This window comes from Dromaius novaehollandiae, unplaced genomic scaffold (assembly GCF_036370855.1).
Source record: "Dromaius novaehollandiae isolate bDroNov1 unplaced genomic scaffold, bDroNov1.hap1 HAP1_SCAFFOLD_51, whole genome shotgun sequence".
In the NCBI taxonomy this organism is placed as follows: domain Eukaryota; kingdom Metazoa; phylum Chordata; class Aves; order Casuariiformes; family Dromaiidae; genus Dromaius; species Dromaius novaehollandiae.
Window position 1 is genome coordinate 1286075 of NW_026991437.1, and position 13335 is coordinate 1299409.

Sequence of the window (13335 nt, forward strand, 5' to 3'; positions counted from 1 at the left end):
AGGCCCACTCCTTGCGGGAGCTGGCCTGCAGCTGTCCCCGTCTCCAGCCCTGGCCCCTGCTCTTGCTCAATGGTTGCTTGCATTTCTGCAACGCACCTCAGAGCCGACCCTGGAGCTCCCCTTTGGGTGCCCATCAGTGGGCTGCTGAGGGAGCCTGTGCCCCTCACCCCCGCTGTTCCGTGTGGGTGCAGGTGTACCTAGGGGAAGAGACATCTGCCTTTGTGCCAGCAAGCTGACCGCTCTACTCTTGCTTTCCTAGCAGAGGCGGGGCTATGTCTTCCAGGGCCAACAAGGTCACCTGGCTGATGTCCTTTGGCTTGCTGCAGTACCGTGTCAATGCCCGGGTGGGTCTCAAGAGGCGAAAGCTCTTGCCACTCTCCCTTCTGACTTAGCAGGGCTTCACGCTCAGCCCTTTGAGCCCTGCCCAGGATGACACGACACACGAGCCTGGTAGAGGACGAGGGGTGCAACGGCACAGCAGCAGCTTGCCCGCGCAACCAAGTGAGCTGGCTCTCTGGGCTAACCAGGGCTCCTCTGCGGGTGTGCCGGGAGGCTTCAGGCTTGCGGTGGGGGCTAACGCACAGGCTTCCTCTCGCTCAGGCTGCGTGGCAACCCCCTCCTGGGTAAGCCCCCCTCTGAGGTCATCATGGGCAACACCTTGCCTCCCTGGCGGTTGGCTCTTGTGACGTCATCAACAGCTGCCCTCCATAAAAGCCCAGCCTGCAGACGTGTGTAGCTCTGCAAACAAGGAGCTTTGCAGAGGCCAGCAAGTGCTTTGGGAAGAGGCCTGCGGGGATCTGCCGCACAGCGACCTTTTCCCTCCTGCTGGTGACGGAGTTGGATTAGAGGAGATGCCAGCCGAGTTGGGCAGGTGGGTGTGACGGGGCCCAAAAAGCAGGGAGGGATAAGGCAAGAAGCCCTGTGTGCCGCCCAGCTTCCATGGTGGCGACAGACAGCCCCTGAGCCCTGGGGCTGTGTGCAGCACTGCCCTCCAGCCTGGGCAGCCAGGCAGCCCAGCAGAGCCTTTGGCTGGGCAAGGCGCTGCCCCTTCTGCTCGGGAGAGCCCAGTGCCACCAGACTGTGTCAGGCCACGACACTACGCGTGTGGGTGATTACGCCTGTGTCAGGCCAGAGGTCTTCAACTGCCTTAGTGCCCGCAGGGTGCTGTGCTGCAGCTCAGAGCTTCCTAAAGGCCCCCAGGCCCTGGGCTTCTCCGCTCTGCTGAGCTGAGGAACCTGGTGGCAAGGGAGCCCCTCAACGGATCACCGGCAAAGCAAAGCCCGCACTGTAGGCTTGGCTAACGGCAGCATTCCCTCTCTTTTAGGCCACGCAGCACCTGGCAGAATGGCAGGAGGTGCCTGAGGGTCCTTTTCCTGCTGGCCCCACTCTTGGCTGGTGAGCAGCGCTGACCAAACCTCTTGCGCGGGAGCACAGGCGGACCGGATGCCAGCTTTCAGGGGCAGGGAGAGGCAGCAGATCCTGTGGCGCCTTCCAGCTTCCCATCTCCGTGACACAGTGAAGGCCAGAGAGGGTCTTTACAGGTGGACTGCAGCCTGCCTCACGCCTGCCGTGGCTGCCGGCCGTGGGAGGGAGTGGAGCGCCTAGGATCGTTTTGGCTAGAGGTCCCTCCTTGCTGCAGAGCTTTGGGGTTGCAATGTCTGTGCAGAAACTGCCATGGCTTGGTGCATTTCCTCTTGGCTCGGGGCCACATGCCTTCATTGGTGTGCGGGTGTGTGGGCCTTGGGTGTGTGTATTTTCCAAGCCCATGGGCCTGGGCAGTGCTCAAGGGGTTGGAGCCACCTCCGCGCTCTGCACTGGCTCCAGCTCCAGCTCCAGCTGTCCCAGGCAAGCTCTTGCTCCCTAGCTGTGGAAGGAGAAAATGTGGCTCCAGGGACCATTAGAAAGCCTCTTAGTATAACTGTCTCTTGCTGTGGTGACTTGCAGCTGGGCTTTACTGCTGGGGCTTGCTGCTCTCCGAGAGCAAGTGGCAAGAGGAAGCGCTGCAGGTAGGTGCCTCTTGCTGGGGGAAAGCAAACTCTGGCCGAGGCCATAGCTCGGAGCTCCTGCCTCCCCTGCAAAAGTTGGGAATCCTGTCCAGATGCCCAGGGCTCATCCTCACAGAGATGTGGGGGGGTGTGGGGGGGACACGCTTGTGCTTGTCCTTCACTTTCTGTAGCTGCTGAATGAGGTTTGACCCTGAGAGCTCCCTGAGTGAGCACTGCAGGTTGGCAGGCTGCAGGAAGGAGCACTTGGGCAGGAGGTGGCTTTGCTCCTGCCTTAGCTCCTGGAGTCTGCAAATGCTCAGACAGCAAATGGACTTCCCAAAGACAGTGGCTGGAAAAAGGCCCGACATCCTCTGGCTTGCTCCAAATGGATAGAAAGCAGCAGCAACTGCCACCTGCTCTTCCTGGGGAAGTGTCCTGTGGGAAGCCCCCATGCAGCTCCTTGGGCTTCCTCTCAGGGAGGGCCTTTGTGTTTCAGGAGAAGGCTGGGGTGCCAGAAACAGAGCTCACAACGCTCAGGTAAGAGGGCTTCCTTCCCATGGAACTCATTGAGTGGCAAAGCATCCAGGGCGCCAGCCTTTGCCTTGTGCTAAACGTGGAGGGGAAGGGAAGCCTCTGTTCTTGTGAGGGAGGGAAGAGGATGGGGGCAAGACTGTGGCACCCTACTCGGGACTGCCTGCAGGGGCTGCTCAGCTCTTGCACCACATCTGCTTTCCCTTTGTCTGCAGCAACTCCCTGCCCTTGCTGAGGGAGAAGATCCATGAGCGGGAGCTCCTGGAAGAGCAGGTGGCTCACCTGCGAGCAGAGCTGGCTGCTGCAAATGAGGCCATCCTGCACTCCATAGCAGAAGTCTTGGAGGAGAGGGCGATGGCTGAGGAGAAGAGAGGGGTAAAGTGGCTGCCATTTGATCAAAGACCTTGCTCTCAGTTGGAGGCTGTCTCCTGCTGCTTCCTCTTGGCCCTTTGCAGCGTGTGCTCTGTCCTCTTGCTGCCCAGCGCAAACCTGGCTCTCAGGGTTGCTTGGGGCAGTGCTGACCTGAGCCAGGTCTGCACGGTGGCTCCTGAGACTGGTATTCTCCCTGAGTCCTTGCTTGACTCGTCAGAAAGCGCTGACCAGAAGGTCTGGTGCCTTTTCCAACAAGTCTTGCCTTTGGTGGACTGACCCCGAGTCTCCCCTTTGCTCTGTGCAAGCACTCAGTCTTCATGCAGAAGTGCCCCGTGATGAGTTTGTGTCATTCTCCCTGTTGCTTTCCGTCTCTGCCTTTGCAATGCTTTTCCCAGCCCCTTCTCAACTTGACACGGGCAGCCCTTGAGAAGATAGAGGCAAAGTACCTGCAGGCGGTGGACTGGGCTCTGAAAACCACAGGTATGCCTACGCAAAGTCTGCTGGCGCTCCGCTGGCGTATGGCCCTCCCACCAAGTCTGCCCAGCTGGGCTTGCAGCCTGAGAAATACCTGCTAGCTCCCTGCTGCTCCTAGCCTCTGGCCTGTCTGAGGCAGCTGCTTTGCATGTGCCTTTCAGGGGCCACCATCGATGCAGAGAGAACATCCCAGACTTATGGTGGGCGAGGCAGTGAGGCTTGCTGGCTTTGTCTCGCCTTCTTTGCCGTGGCCAACCCTCCGGATACTATTCTGCAGGTAATAGCACAGGCAGCATGACTTCTGAGGCAGTTGCTTGCTTTCAAGTTGAGCCTCCAAGCCCCAAACACCTCCCTTCACAGCAGCAGCCTCGCGCAGCCCCACAGGGCTCAGCCTCTTCCTGACGATCCCCTGCGCTTCCCCACAGTGCTGCCCTGCCGTCTGGAGGGGAACGGAGCTGAACCCAACAGCAGCCACCTGCCCACAACCCCTGGCCGCAGTGTGCTGGGCACCTTTGTCCTTGGCAGCTGCATTTTCCCACCTCAACTCCCACGGCCCCTTTCCAGAGAGAGTGGAAGTTGGGGGGAGCCTGACAAGCCACTCAGGCAAGGACAGAACCTCCTCCAGGCCCCCGAGCCTGGCGGGATCTGCCGAGTTGGAGGAAGGGGGCTCGTCCCTCCCGCACACTCTTTGAAGGCTCACGGGGTGACCTCCCCTAGGCAGCCCCGCCCTGTCTCTGAATGCTGTGCAAAATCAGAGCGGGATTTGGGAAAGGCAAGTGAGCCTAGATGTTTTGTAAGGAAGATTTCCGTCTTCTGAAAGCAAGGTGGCAAGTCCCCTCCTGTCCCTTTCATCCACTGGGGTGCCCTTCCATGCAGAAAGCCAGCCAACAGACCGAGCCAGGGCTGTGCTGCTGGCAAAGCAGCCAGTCCGCTGGGCTCCTGGAGTGCCTTGCCACTGAGGGTGGCTGCTTTCTGGTTTCAGCCGCACACTTCCCCTGGACAGTGCTGGGCTTTCCAAGGAGCGGAGGGCCAAGTGGTCATTCGGCTGCCTGAGCAGATCTGGCCCATGGCTGTCACCCTGGAGCACATCTCCAAGGCGGTCTCTCCTTCCGGGGAAGTCAGCAGCGCCCCCAAAGACTTTGCTGTCTCCGTAAGCCTCAGCCTTGCCCCAGCGTGGAGGGTGGGCAGGGAAGCTGGCCAGGGCAGAAAGCTGCGAGGGAGCCTTGTTTCTCCTGGCGCCTTCTCTCAGAGAAGCGTGGGCTGGTTGCTGCAGAGCAGAGCGTCCCTGCATGGCGTATGTGGGGGCCCACGGTGGTGGTATGCCTCTGCGGCTTGCTTTGTGCTTTCTGGCCCAGGGTCTTGGAGCGCTTGCTCAAAAGAGCCTGAGCCACATCCACACTGACCTCTTCCAGACTAGTGCTAGAGGGGTGGGACATGAGGCAGGCTTCCCCGAGTCTGACGCAGCGGGCACTTTTCCTCCGGCTCTGCTTGAGCCTGACCTGCTGCCCTTGTCGGTTGCCTTTGAGGGCGTGGATGAGGAAGCAGCAGAAGAAACTCTCCTGGGGCTCTTTGTATTTGACGTGGACCAAGAGGCTGTTCAGACCTTCCGCCTGAAGGTACTGTGAGTGCGTGTGGGCACGACGCGAGGGGCAAACTGAGCTTTGCCTGCAAGGGCTTGGACCACAGAGTGCGGAGGATGAGCCAAAGCATCCTGTGCCTTGTGGCTCTGGCATAGCAACCCTGGCTGCCTCCTTTGTCAGGGCTCCAGTTTCTTCCCCAGCAGGGCTAGCGCTGGCAAAGGAAGCTACGTTGCTGTGCTGTTGCTCCTTACACCTGAGGAATGACGGCTCCCCCCGTTTCCTTTGCAGAAGCAGCTTCCCAGAGCCTTCCAGTATATCAAATTCCAGGTGCAGAGCAACTGGGGCAACCCCCAGTACACGTGTATTTATCGAGTGCAGGTTCATGGGGTGATGGCAAGGCAGAACTACCAGCTGAGCCACGAGACAAGAGAGCTTCTGTAAGCACTGCCAGAGACAGTGCTCTGCAGTGAGTAGATGAGAGGGAGAGCGGCTAGGGCAGCTGGCTTCAGGACCCTCCTGAATACTCAACTTGCGCTACTCAAGATACAATCAAGTCAAAAACTGTGCAAATAAACAGGCAATACAAATACAACTATTCACAAAGAAGCACTGCTCATTAAAAGGAGGCTACATTTGCACCACTGAGCATTACATTATATATGGCTGTCCCTTTTGCACAGCTGCATTTTTGTATGTGATCTATGGAGTCCTCTTCATCTCCTTATTAATGACAGCTTCATCTCATTGAGCTCCTTTTTCAGCATAAACATTTTGAAACTGAACCAGCTACGTATAAATATAGAGGTCGCTGTTAAACACCTGCAATACTGGGGAACTGCTCTGCAAATCACACAGGTAAATGCTCCTGCAAACAGCTGAACGTCTTTTAGAGAGAACACTGGCTGAGATGACGCAGAGGCTCTGGCTCTGGCCTCACACTGGGATTAGGCAAACTGCAAGTCTTCTCTTAGTGCACTGGCACAAAGTTTGAGGCAAGTAAGCCCTATCTGCCACTTCGAAACACACATGAAAAACACAGCAGGCATATTTTTGTCCATTCCTGAGGCAACTCTTGCTCAGAGCCAGCTGGAGGGTCTCAGTGTCATGCTTCCCCATGCCTCCTACTTTCTAGGCACGTGAAGGGCCCCAGCTCTGCCCCGAAGAGCCGCGTCAGCACCAGAGGCGCTGTGAGGAGCCGGGTCCGGCCTCCAGCGCCCATGCAGGGCCTTTGGTCGTCCCTTCCTGCCGGCAGCCGCTGTGTGCGCGGCCTGGGTGTGGACCCAGCTCCTCCGAGCCCCCACACCACCGGGGGCAGCAGGGCCAGGGCCGTGGAGGGCCTGGCTCCCTGAAGCTCCCAGCCCCACACGCAGCCCCACCATGGCTGCCCCAGCCCAGCTCCAACCACCTCCCAACACCTCCCCCAGTGCCTGTTGCTGCCCCACCCAGTGTTGCCTGGCAACAGCACCAGCTGCAGGTCATGTGGCCTCCTCGTGCCCCCCCCTCCCCCCGTGCTGCCTAGCAACAGCGGCCCTTGGGCTCCCAGGGCTGCCCTGGCCTCCTCTGCTCCTCCCTCTCCCTCCCTCCCGCCTTCTCTTCCTTCCTCCCTCTTTTCCTCCCTCCCTCCCTCTGCCCTTCTCTTCCTCTCTCCCTGCCTCTCCCTCCTTCCCTCCCCCATCCCTGGATGCCCCGGGGCCTGCAGGGGAGATGCTGGGCAGCACTGGGGGCTGCAGCCAGAGCCCTGACTGATGGTCCCCTACGGCCCCGGGGCCGTTTGGCAGCCAGGACTGTAAGAAGGCCCTTTTGGTGTTATTTCCGAGTAATATGGCATAAAGGCCAAGTGTCTCGGAACTGTTCTACCCACTGACACTGTTGTCCAAAAAGCGGATTTGTTGCCCGGTGTGCAGTAAGCCAATAATTACACACTCAGGAGAGACATTTGCTTCTTTATTTCAGAGTTGCGCAAGCCTGGGTGCTCGGTGGTTTCCCACAGATCAAGCACACCCCCACCCTGGCTTCTCAAGGAGCATCTATACAAACAAATTGCAAAGTTTGCAACTTTCCCTTTTACACTGATTCGTTAATGATTTACATACAATTACAATTTTGCTTACACACCATTTTAGTACTACGCATGCTCAGGGGAGGGGTCTTCACCTGCGCATGGGTCTTTTGGACCTATGGGCGTGATTTTTTGTAGTATAATGAGGACAGTTCAGTTAGGGATACATGGACCTCCAATTCTTTTGCCAAATTGGCAATACGTACCTAGAAGTAAAACGTTTTGATTTAATGTTTCTCTTAGGGCTTTAGCAGTTCTAGGATGCCCTTGATTCAAGAATGCTTCTTTTCAGAAAATAGAGATAGGGGTTATCCTAATCTGCCTAGTTTAAACAGCATGACCATTCTTTCTGAGCTTCCAGGGTTGTCTTATAACAACATCATATTATTCCCATGTATTGAGTGCTTTGGTGACTGCTCTGTGATGGACATTAATTAGAGCTGGCTATTCTAACCCAACTGCGATAAAAGGGATGTGCCACATTTCTGCTGCCCTAGACCCTGCAAAGGCGATCGCCAGAGTTCGTGGTGGCTAAAAGGGGTCTAAGGCAGCTGCAGAGAGCCTGGAAACAGAGGCAGAAATGGGAGATGTTAAAAACCAAAAAAAAAGAAAAAAGAATCCCTTGCTGACAGGATTTGCTGTGATGTCTGGCCGTAGCTGCAGCGTGACCTTGATGGTGCCTGTGGGGCGCTGATGTCTTGGGTCTGGGTTTGGGTGGCTCTTTTCTTTCCGAGGACCCCATCTCCTCTGGTACTTCCCACCCCAATCCCAATGCTGTGGTTTAGTGCCCTTTTGTGTTAATAGCGCAGGGCGATCTCATCGCTTTATGAAGCCATTCCTCCTTGTCCATGTCTGGGATCCTAGGGCAGGGAGTTCAGCAATTTCCCTGGGTGCTGTGTGACGAGAGTTCCTTGTAGTCCAGTGTAAAATTCCTGCCTGGTTGCTCCACGGGATGCCCCTGCGCTCTGGTGTCATGGGAGCTGGTGGTCCCTCCTCACCTTGTCCCTTCACCTTCTCATGACCTCAGACACTGGTGTCTCTGTGGTGGCTTCGGGCCTCTCTTTCCCAAGCTAGAGGGCTCAGGTGTGTTCAACTTGTCCCACTGGGGAGCTGCTCCGTGTTGTTGACCACCTGCATCCCCTTGCCCCTAATTTTCTTAGTCCTGCTTCTGCGCAGGTCTATAGTCTCTCTGCTGTGCTTCTGGCTGCAGGCTGCCAGAGAGGGGTTGCTGTCACTGCCTGTGCTTGTGTTGTGAGACCAAGGGACATGGGCTGCCTGCATCTCTGTGACTTCACCGCCGCGGCCTCACCAACATGACTCCTATGGCCACCACCCGCTTTGGCCATGAAACAACCCAGACAATAGCCCCCGAGTTCCTAAAGTCGGTGCAGGCCTCCGGGTTTCCTGCCTTTGTGAGTGATGCCAGGAGTTCCCTGGCATCCTCTCACGGGTCTCTGTCCCTGTTGCAGAGTCCAGAGATGAGGAAACTGGACTTTTCCAATCAAAGGAATCGCTGATCCTCATGTGCCTTCCGAGCGTGTCACTGTGTTTCCAGCACAAGCATGTTTGCTTCTCTAGGCTTCTGCCTCCCAAGCCAGCCACTTCTCTGCTCGTGAAGTCCTTTGTGACTAATTCTTTCCAAGGAATGGACCCCAGTGAACCCCACGGTTGCTCTTTCAGCTTTGGCATGAGTGGGTCTTCATGTGGAATAACATGGAAGAGTGACAGAGCATATTTGCAACCTCTAGTCGACATTCCGAGGAACTGGGGCTACGTTTTCCATCTTTTCCCCTGATTATTCTCTTTCTTTTGGGTGAAATAGCAAAGTATATATCTACACATGAAAAACATTCTAATATTTCTTGGGTGTTGATTTTCATGCAAAATCACCTCTTGGAAGGTAGATTCAAGTCATATGCGTTGGTGGCCTTCCCAGGTCTTCTGTGACGCTCAAGTGAAGCAAATGTCTCCCCAAAGCCGCCTTTTTGAGCCCAGGGTGTCCAGGAGGAGGCACTTGCTGGCCAAACGGAAACCTCCGTCTAGTGGGGCTCTGCAGAGCCTTGTCCCGGGTACAGTCCTGCTAAGCAGTCCCATTAAGGACTGAGGGGATGGAGTGGTCTCTTTGCAGATGACCTGACATTACTCTGGTAGGCTCTGAAAGCAACTTGGAGGGCAAATTCAGAATTTGAAGTGATGCTGGAAAATTGGAGGAAAGAGACCATCACAGGCTACCCTTAGATTGCCCAGAGAGTTTGTGCACTCTCCCTCCTTGGAGATCTTCAAAAGCCGTCTGGACACCATCCTGGCCAGCATGCTCTAGGTGACCCTGCTGGAGCCAGGGGCTTGGACTAGGTGATCTCCAGAGGTCCCTTCCAACCTCAACCATTCTGTGGTTCTGTGATTCGGTGGGTGGGGGGACAGAGCAAAGGCAGCATGGGAACCCAGGCAGCCATGCTAGGCCTGCTCTGCCTAGAGAGCCCGCTGCTCTGAGGAGCACCCAGGTGACAACGAGGAGCCTAGGGACCAGCTGGACAAAGAGCCGGAACAGATGCTGGCGTGAGCACCTGGCAGACAAGGTGCTGACAAGCTGGCAAGAGCTGCGCTGGGCAGGGGCACCACAAGCTGCATGGGCACTGGCCACAGCACCAAGCTGCAAGGCTGCTGCTGCTTCATGCCTCCAAGTCCAATGGGCAGCTGCTCCCAAGCAGAGTTCCTCCGGGGGCCTGCCTGCCTCTGATACTGCTCAATACCTTCCTAAACCACCTCAGCGTGGGGATCGACTGAGCCCTCAGCAAGTGTGAGGAGAGTTAGCTATGCCGAAGGAAGAGCCACTACTCAGCAAGACCTCAGCAGGCTGTGCCACGCGGAACTGCTTCAGCCTTGGCAACGATCAATGCAAAGGTTGGCCCCAGGCATGGCCAGACCGCAAGCAACAGCAGCAGCAGCAGCAGCGGCAGCAGCATGTGCTGGGGCCTGATGGGCTGCGGTGTCGTGCTGCACAAAAGGCCCCGGGGGTCCTGGCACACAGCAAGCTAACCATGAGCAGGCAATGCGCTTCGGCAGCAGCAAAGGCCAAGCGTGTGTGCGGCTGCGTCAGCTGCTGTAGAGCGAGCAGATGGAGGAATGTGTGGAAGACACTCGGCACTTGCTAGGGCTCGCCTGCATCCAGTTTTGAATCTGCCAGGTCAAGGGAGGCGTTGACAAACCGCAGAGGCCGCAGCAGAGAAGTGCAAAGGCTACAGACCGCGGCTTGGACCGTCAGGGCCCGGCGTGCACTAAGGAGGGCTTAGTTCCCCTGAGCGGCCTGCCCTGGCACCTCCACCCACTGGCCCAGGAGCCTGACTGAAGCTCAGGCCCACTCCTTGCGGGAGCTGGCCTGCAGCTGTCCCCGTCACCAGCCCTGGCCCCTGCTCTTGCTCAATGGTTGCTTGCATTTCTGCAACGCACCTCAGAGCCGACCCTGGAGCTCCCCTTTGGGTGCCCATCAGTGGGCTGCTGAGGGAGCCTGTGCCCCTCACCCCCGCTGTTCCGTGTGGGTGCAGGTGTACCTAGGGGAAGAGACATCTGCCTTTGTGCCAGCAAGCTGACCGCTCTACTCTTGCTTTCCTAGCAGAGGCGGGGCTATGTCTTCCAGGGCCAACAAGGTCACCTGGCTGATGTCCTTTGGCTTGCTGCAGTACCGTGTCAATGCCCGGGTGGGTCTCAAGAGGCGAAAGCTCTTGCCACTCTCCCTTCTGACTTAGCAGGGCTTCACGCTCAGCCCTTTGAGCCCTGCCCAGGATGACACGACACACGAGCCTGGTAGAGGACGAGGGGTGCAACGGCACAGCAGCAGCTTGCCCGCGCAACCAAGTGAGCTGGCTCTCTGGGCTAAACAGGGCTCCTCTGCGGGTGTGCCGGGAGGCTTCAGGCTTGCGGTGGGGGCTAACGCACAGGCTTCCTCTCGCTCAGGCTGCGTGGCAACCCCCTCCTGGGTAAGCCCCCCTCTGAGGTCATCATGGGCAACACCTTGCCTCCCTGGCGGTTGGCTCTTGTGACGTCATCAACAGCTGCCCTCCATAAAAGCCCAGCCTGCAGACGTGTGTAGCTCTGCAAACAAGGAGCTTTGCAGAGGCCAGCAAGTGCTTTGGGAAGAGGCCTGCGGGGATCTGCCGCACAGCGACCTTTTCCCTCCTGCTGGTGACGGAGTTGGATTAGAGGAGATGCCAGCCGAGTTGGGCAGGTGGGTGTGACGGGGCCCAAAAAGCAGGGAGGGATAAGGCAAGAAGCCCTGTGTGCCGCCCAGCTTCCATGGTGGCGACAGACAGCCCCTGAGCCCTGGGGCTGTGTGCAGCACTGCCCTCCAGCCTGGGCAGCCAGGCAGCCCAGCAGAGCCTTTGGCTGGGCAAGGCGCTGCCCCTTCTGCTCGGGAGAGCCCAGTGCCACCAGACTGTGTCAGGCCACGACACTACGCGTGTGGGTGATTACGCCTGTGTCAGGCCAGAGGTCTTCAACTGCCTTAGTGCCCGCAGGGTGCTGTGCTGCAGCTCAGAGCTTCCTAAAGGCCCCCAGGCCCTGGGCTTCTCCGCTCTGCTGAGCTGAGGAACCTGGTGGCAAGGGAGCCCCCTCAACGGATCACCGGCAAAGCAAAGCCCGCACTGTAGGCTTGGCTAACAGCAGCATTCCCTCTCTTTTAGGCCACGCAGCACCTGGCAGAATGGCAGGAGGTGCCTGAGGGTCCTTTTCCTGCTGGCCCCACTCTTGGCTGGTGAGCAGCGCTGACCAAAGCTCTTGCGCGGTAGCACAGGCAGACCGGATGCCAGCTTTCAGGGGCAGGGAGAGGCAGCAGATCCTGTGGCGCCTTCCAGCTTCCCATCTCCGTGACACAGTGAAGGCCAGAGAGGGTCTTTACAGGTGGACTGCAGCCTGCCTCACGCCTGCCGTGGCTGCCGGCCGTGGGAGGGAGTGGAGCGCCTAGGATCGTTTTGGCTAGAGGTCCCTCCTTGCTGCAGAGCTTTGGGGTTGCAATGTCTGTGCAGAAACTGCCATGGCCTGGTGCATTTCCTCTTGGCTCGGGGCCACATGCCTCCATTGGTGTGCGGGTGTGTGGGCCTTGGGTGTGTGTATTTTCCAAGCCCATGGGCCTGGGCAGTGCTCAAGGGGTTGGAGCCACCTCCGCGCTCTGCACTGGCTCCAGCTCCAGCTCCAGCTGTCCCAGGCAAGCTCTTGCTCCCTAGCTGTGGAAGGAGAAAATGTGGCTCCAGGGACCATTAGAAAGCCTCTTAGTATAACTGTCTCTTGCTGTGGTGACTTGCAGCTGCGCTTTACTGCTGGGGCTTGCTGCTCTCCGAGAGCAAGTGGCAAGAGGAAGCACTGCAGGTAGGTGCCTCTTGCTGGGGGAAAGCAAACTCTGGCCGAGGCCATAGCTCGGAGCTCCTGCCTCCCCTGCAAAAGTTGGGAATCCTGTCCAGATGCCCAGGGCTCATCCTCACAGAGATGTGGGGGGGTGTGGGGGGGGACACGCTTGTGCTTGTCCTTCACTTTCTGTAGCTGCTGAATGAGGTTTGACCCTGAGAGCTCTCTGAGTGAGCACTGCAGGTTGGCAGGCTGCAGGAAGGAGCATTTGGGCAGGAGGTGGCTTTGCTCCTGCCTTAGCTCCTGGAGTCTGCAAATGCTCAGACAGGAAATGGACTTCCCAAAGACAGTGGCTGGAAAAAGGCCCGACATCCTCTGGCTTGCTCCAAATGGATAGAAAGCAGCAGCAACTGCCACCTGCTCTTCCTGGGGAAGTGTCCTGTGGGAAGCCCCCATGCAGCTCCTTGGGCTTCCTCTCAGGGAGGGCCTTTGTGTTTCAGGAGAAGGCTGGGGTGCCAGAAACAGAGCTCACAACGCTCAGGTAAGAGGGCTTCCTTCCCATGGAACTCACTGAGTGGCAAAGCATCCAGGGCGCCAGCCTTTGCCTTGTGCTAAACGTGGAGGGGAAGGGAAGCCTCTGCTCTTGTGAGGGAGGGAAGAGGATGGGGGCAAGACTGTGGCACCCTACTCGGGACTGCCTGCAGGGGCTGCTCAGCTCTTGCACAACATCTGCTTTCCCTTTGTCTGCAGCAACTCCCTGCCCTTGCTGAGGGAGAAGATCCATGAGCGGGAGCTCCTGGAAGAGCAGCTGGCTCACCTGCGAGCAGAGCTGGCTGCTGCAAATGAGGCCATCCTGCACTCCATAGCAGAAGTCTTGGAGGAGAGGGCGATGGCTGAGGAGAAGAGAGGGGTAAAGTGGCTGCCATTTGATCAAAGACCTTGCTCTCAGTTGGAGGCTGTCTCCTGCTGCTTCCTCTTGGCCCTTTGCAGTGTGTGCTCT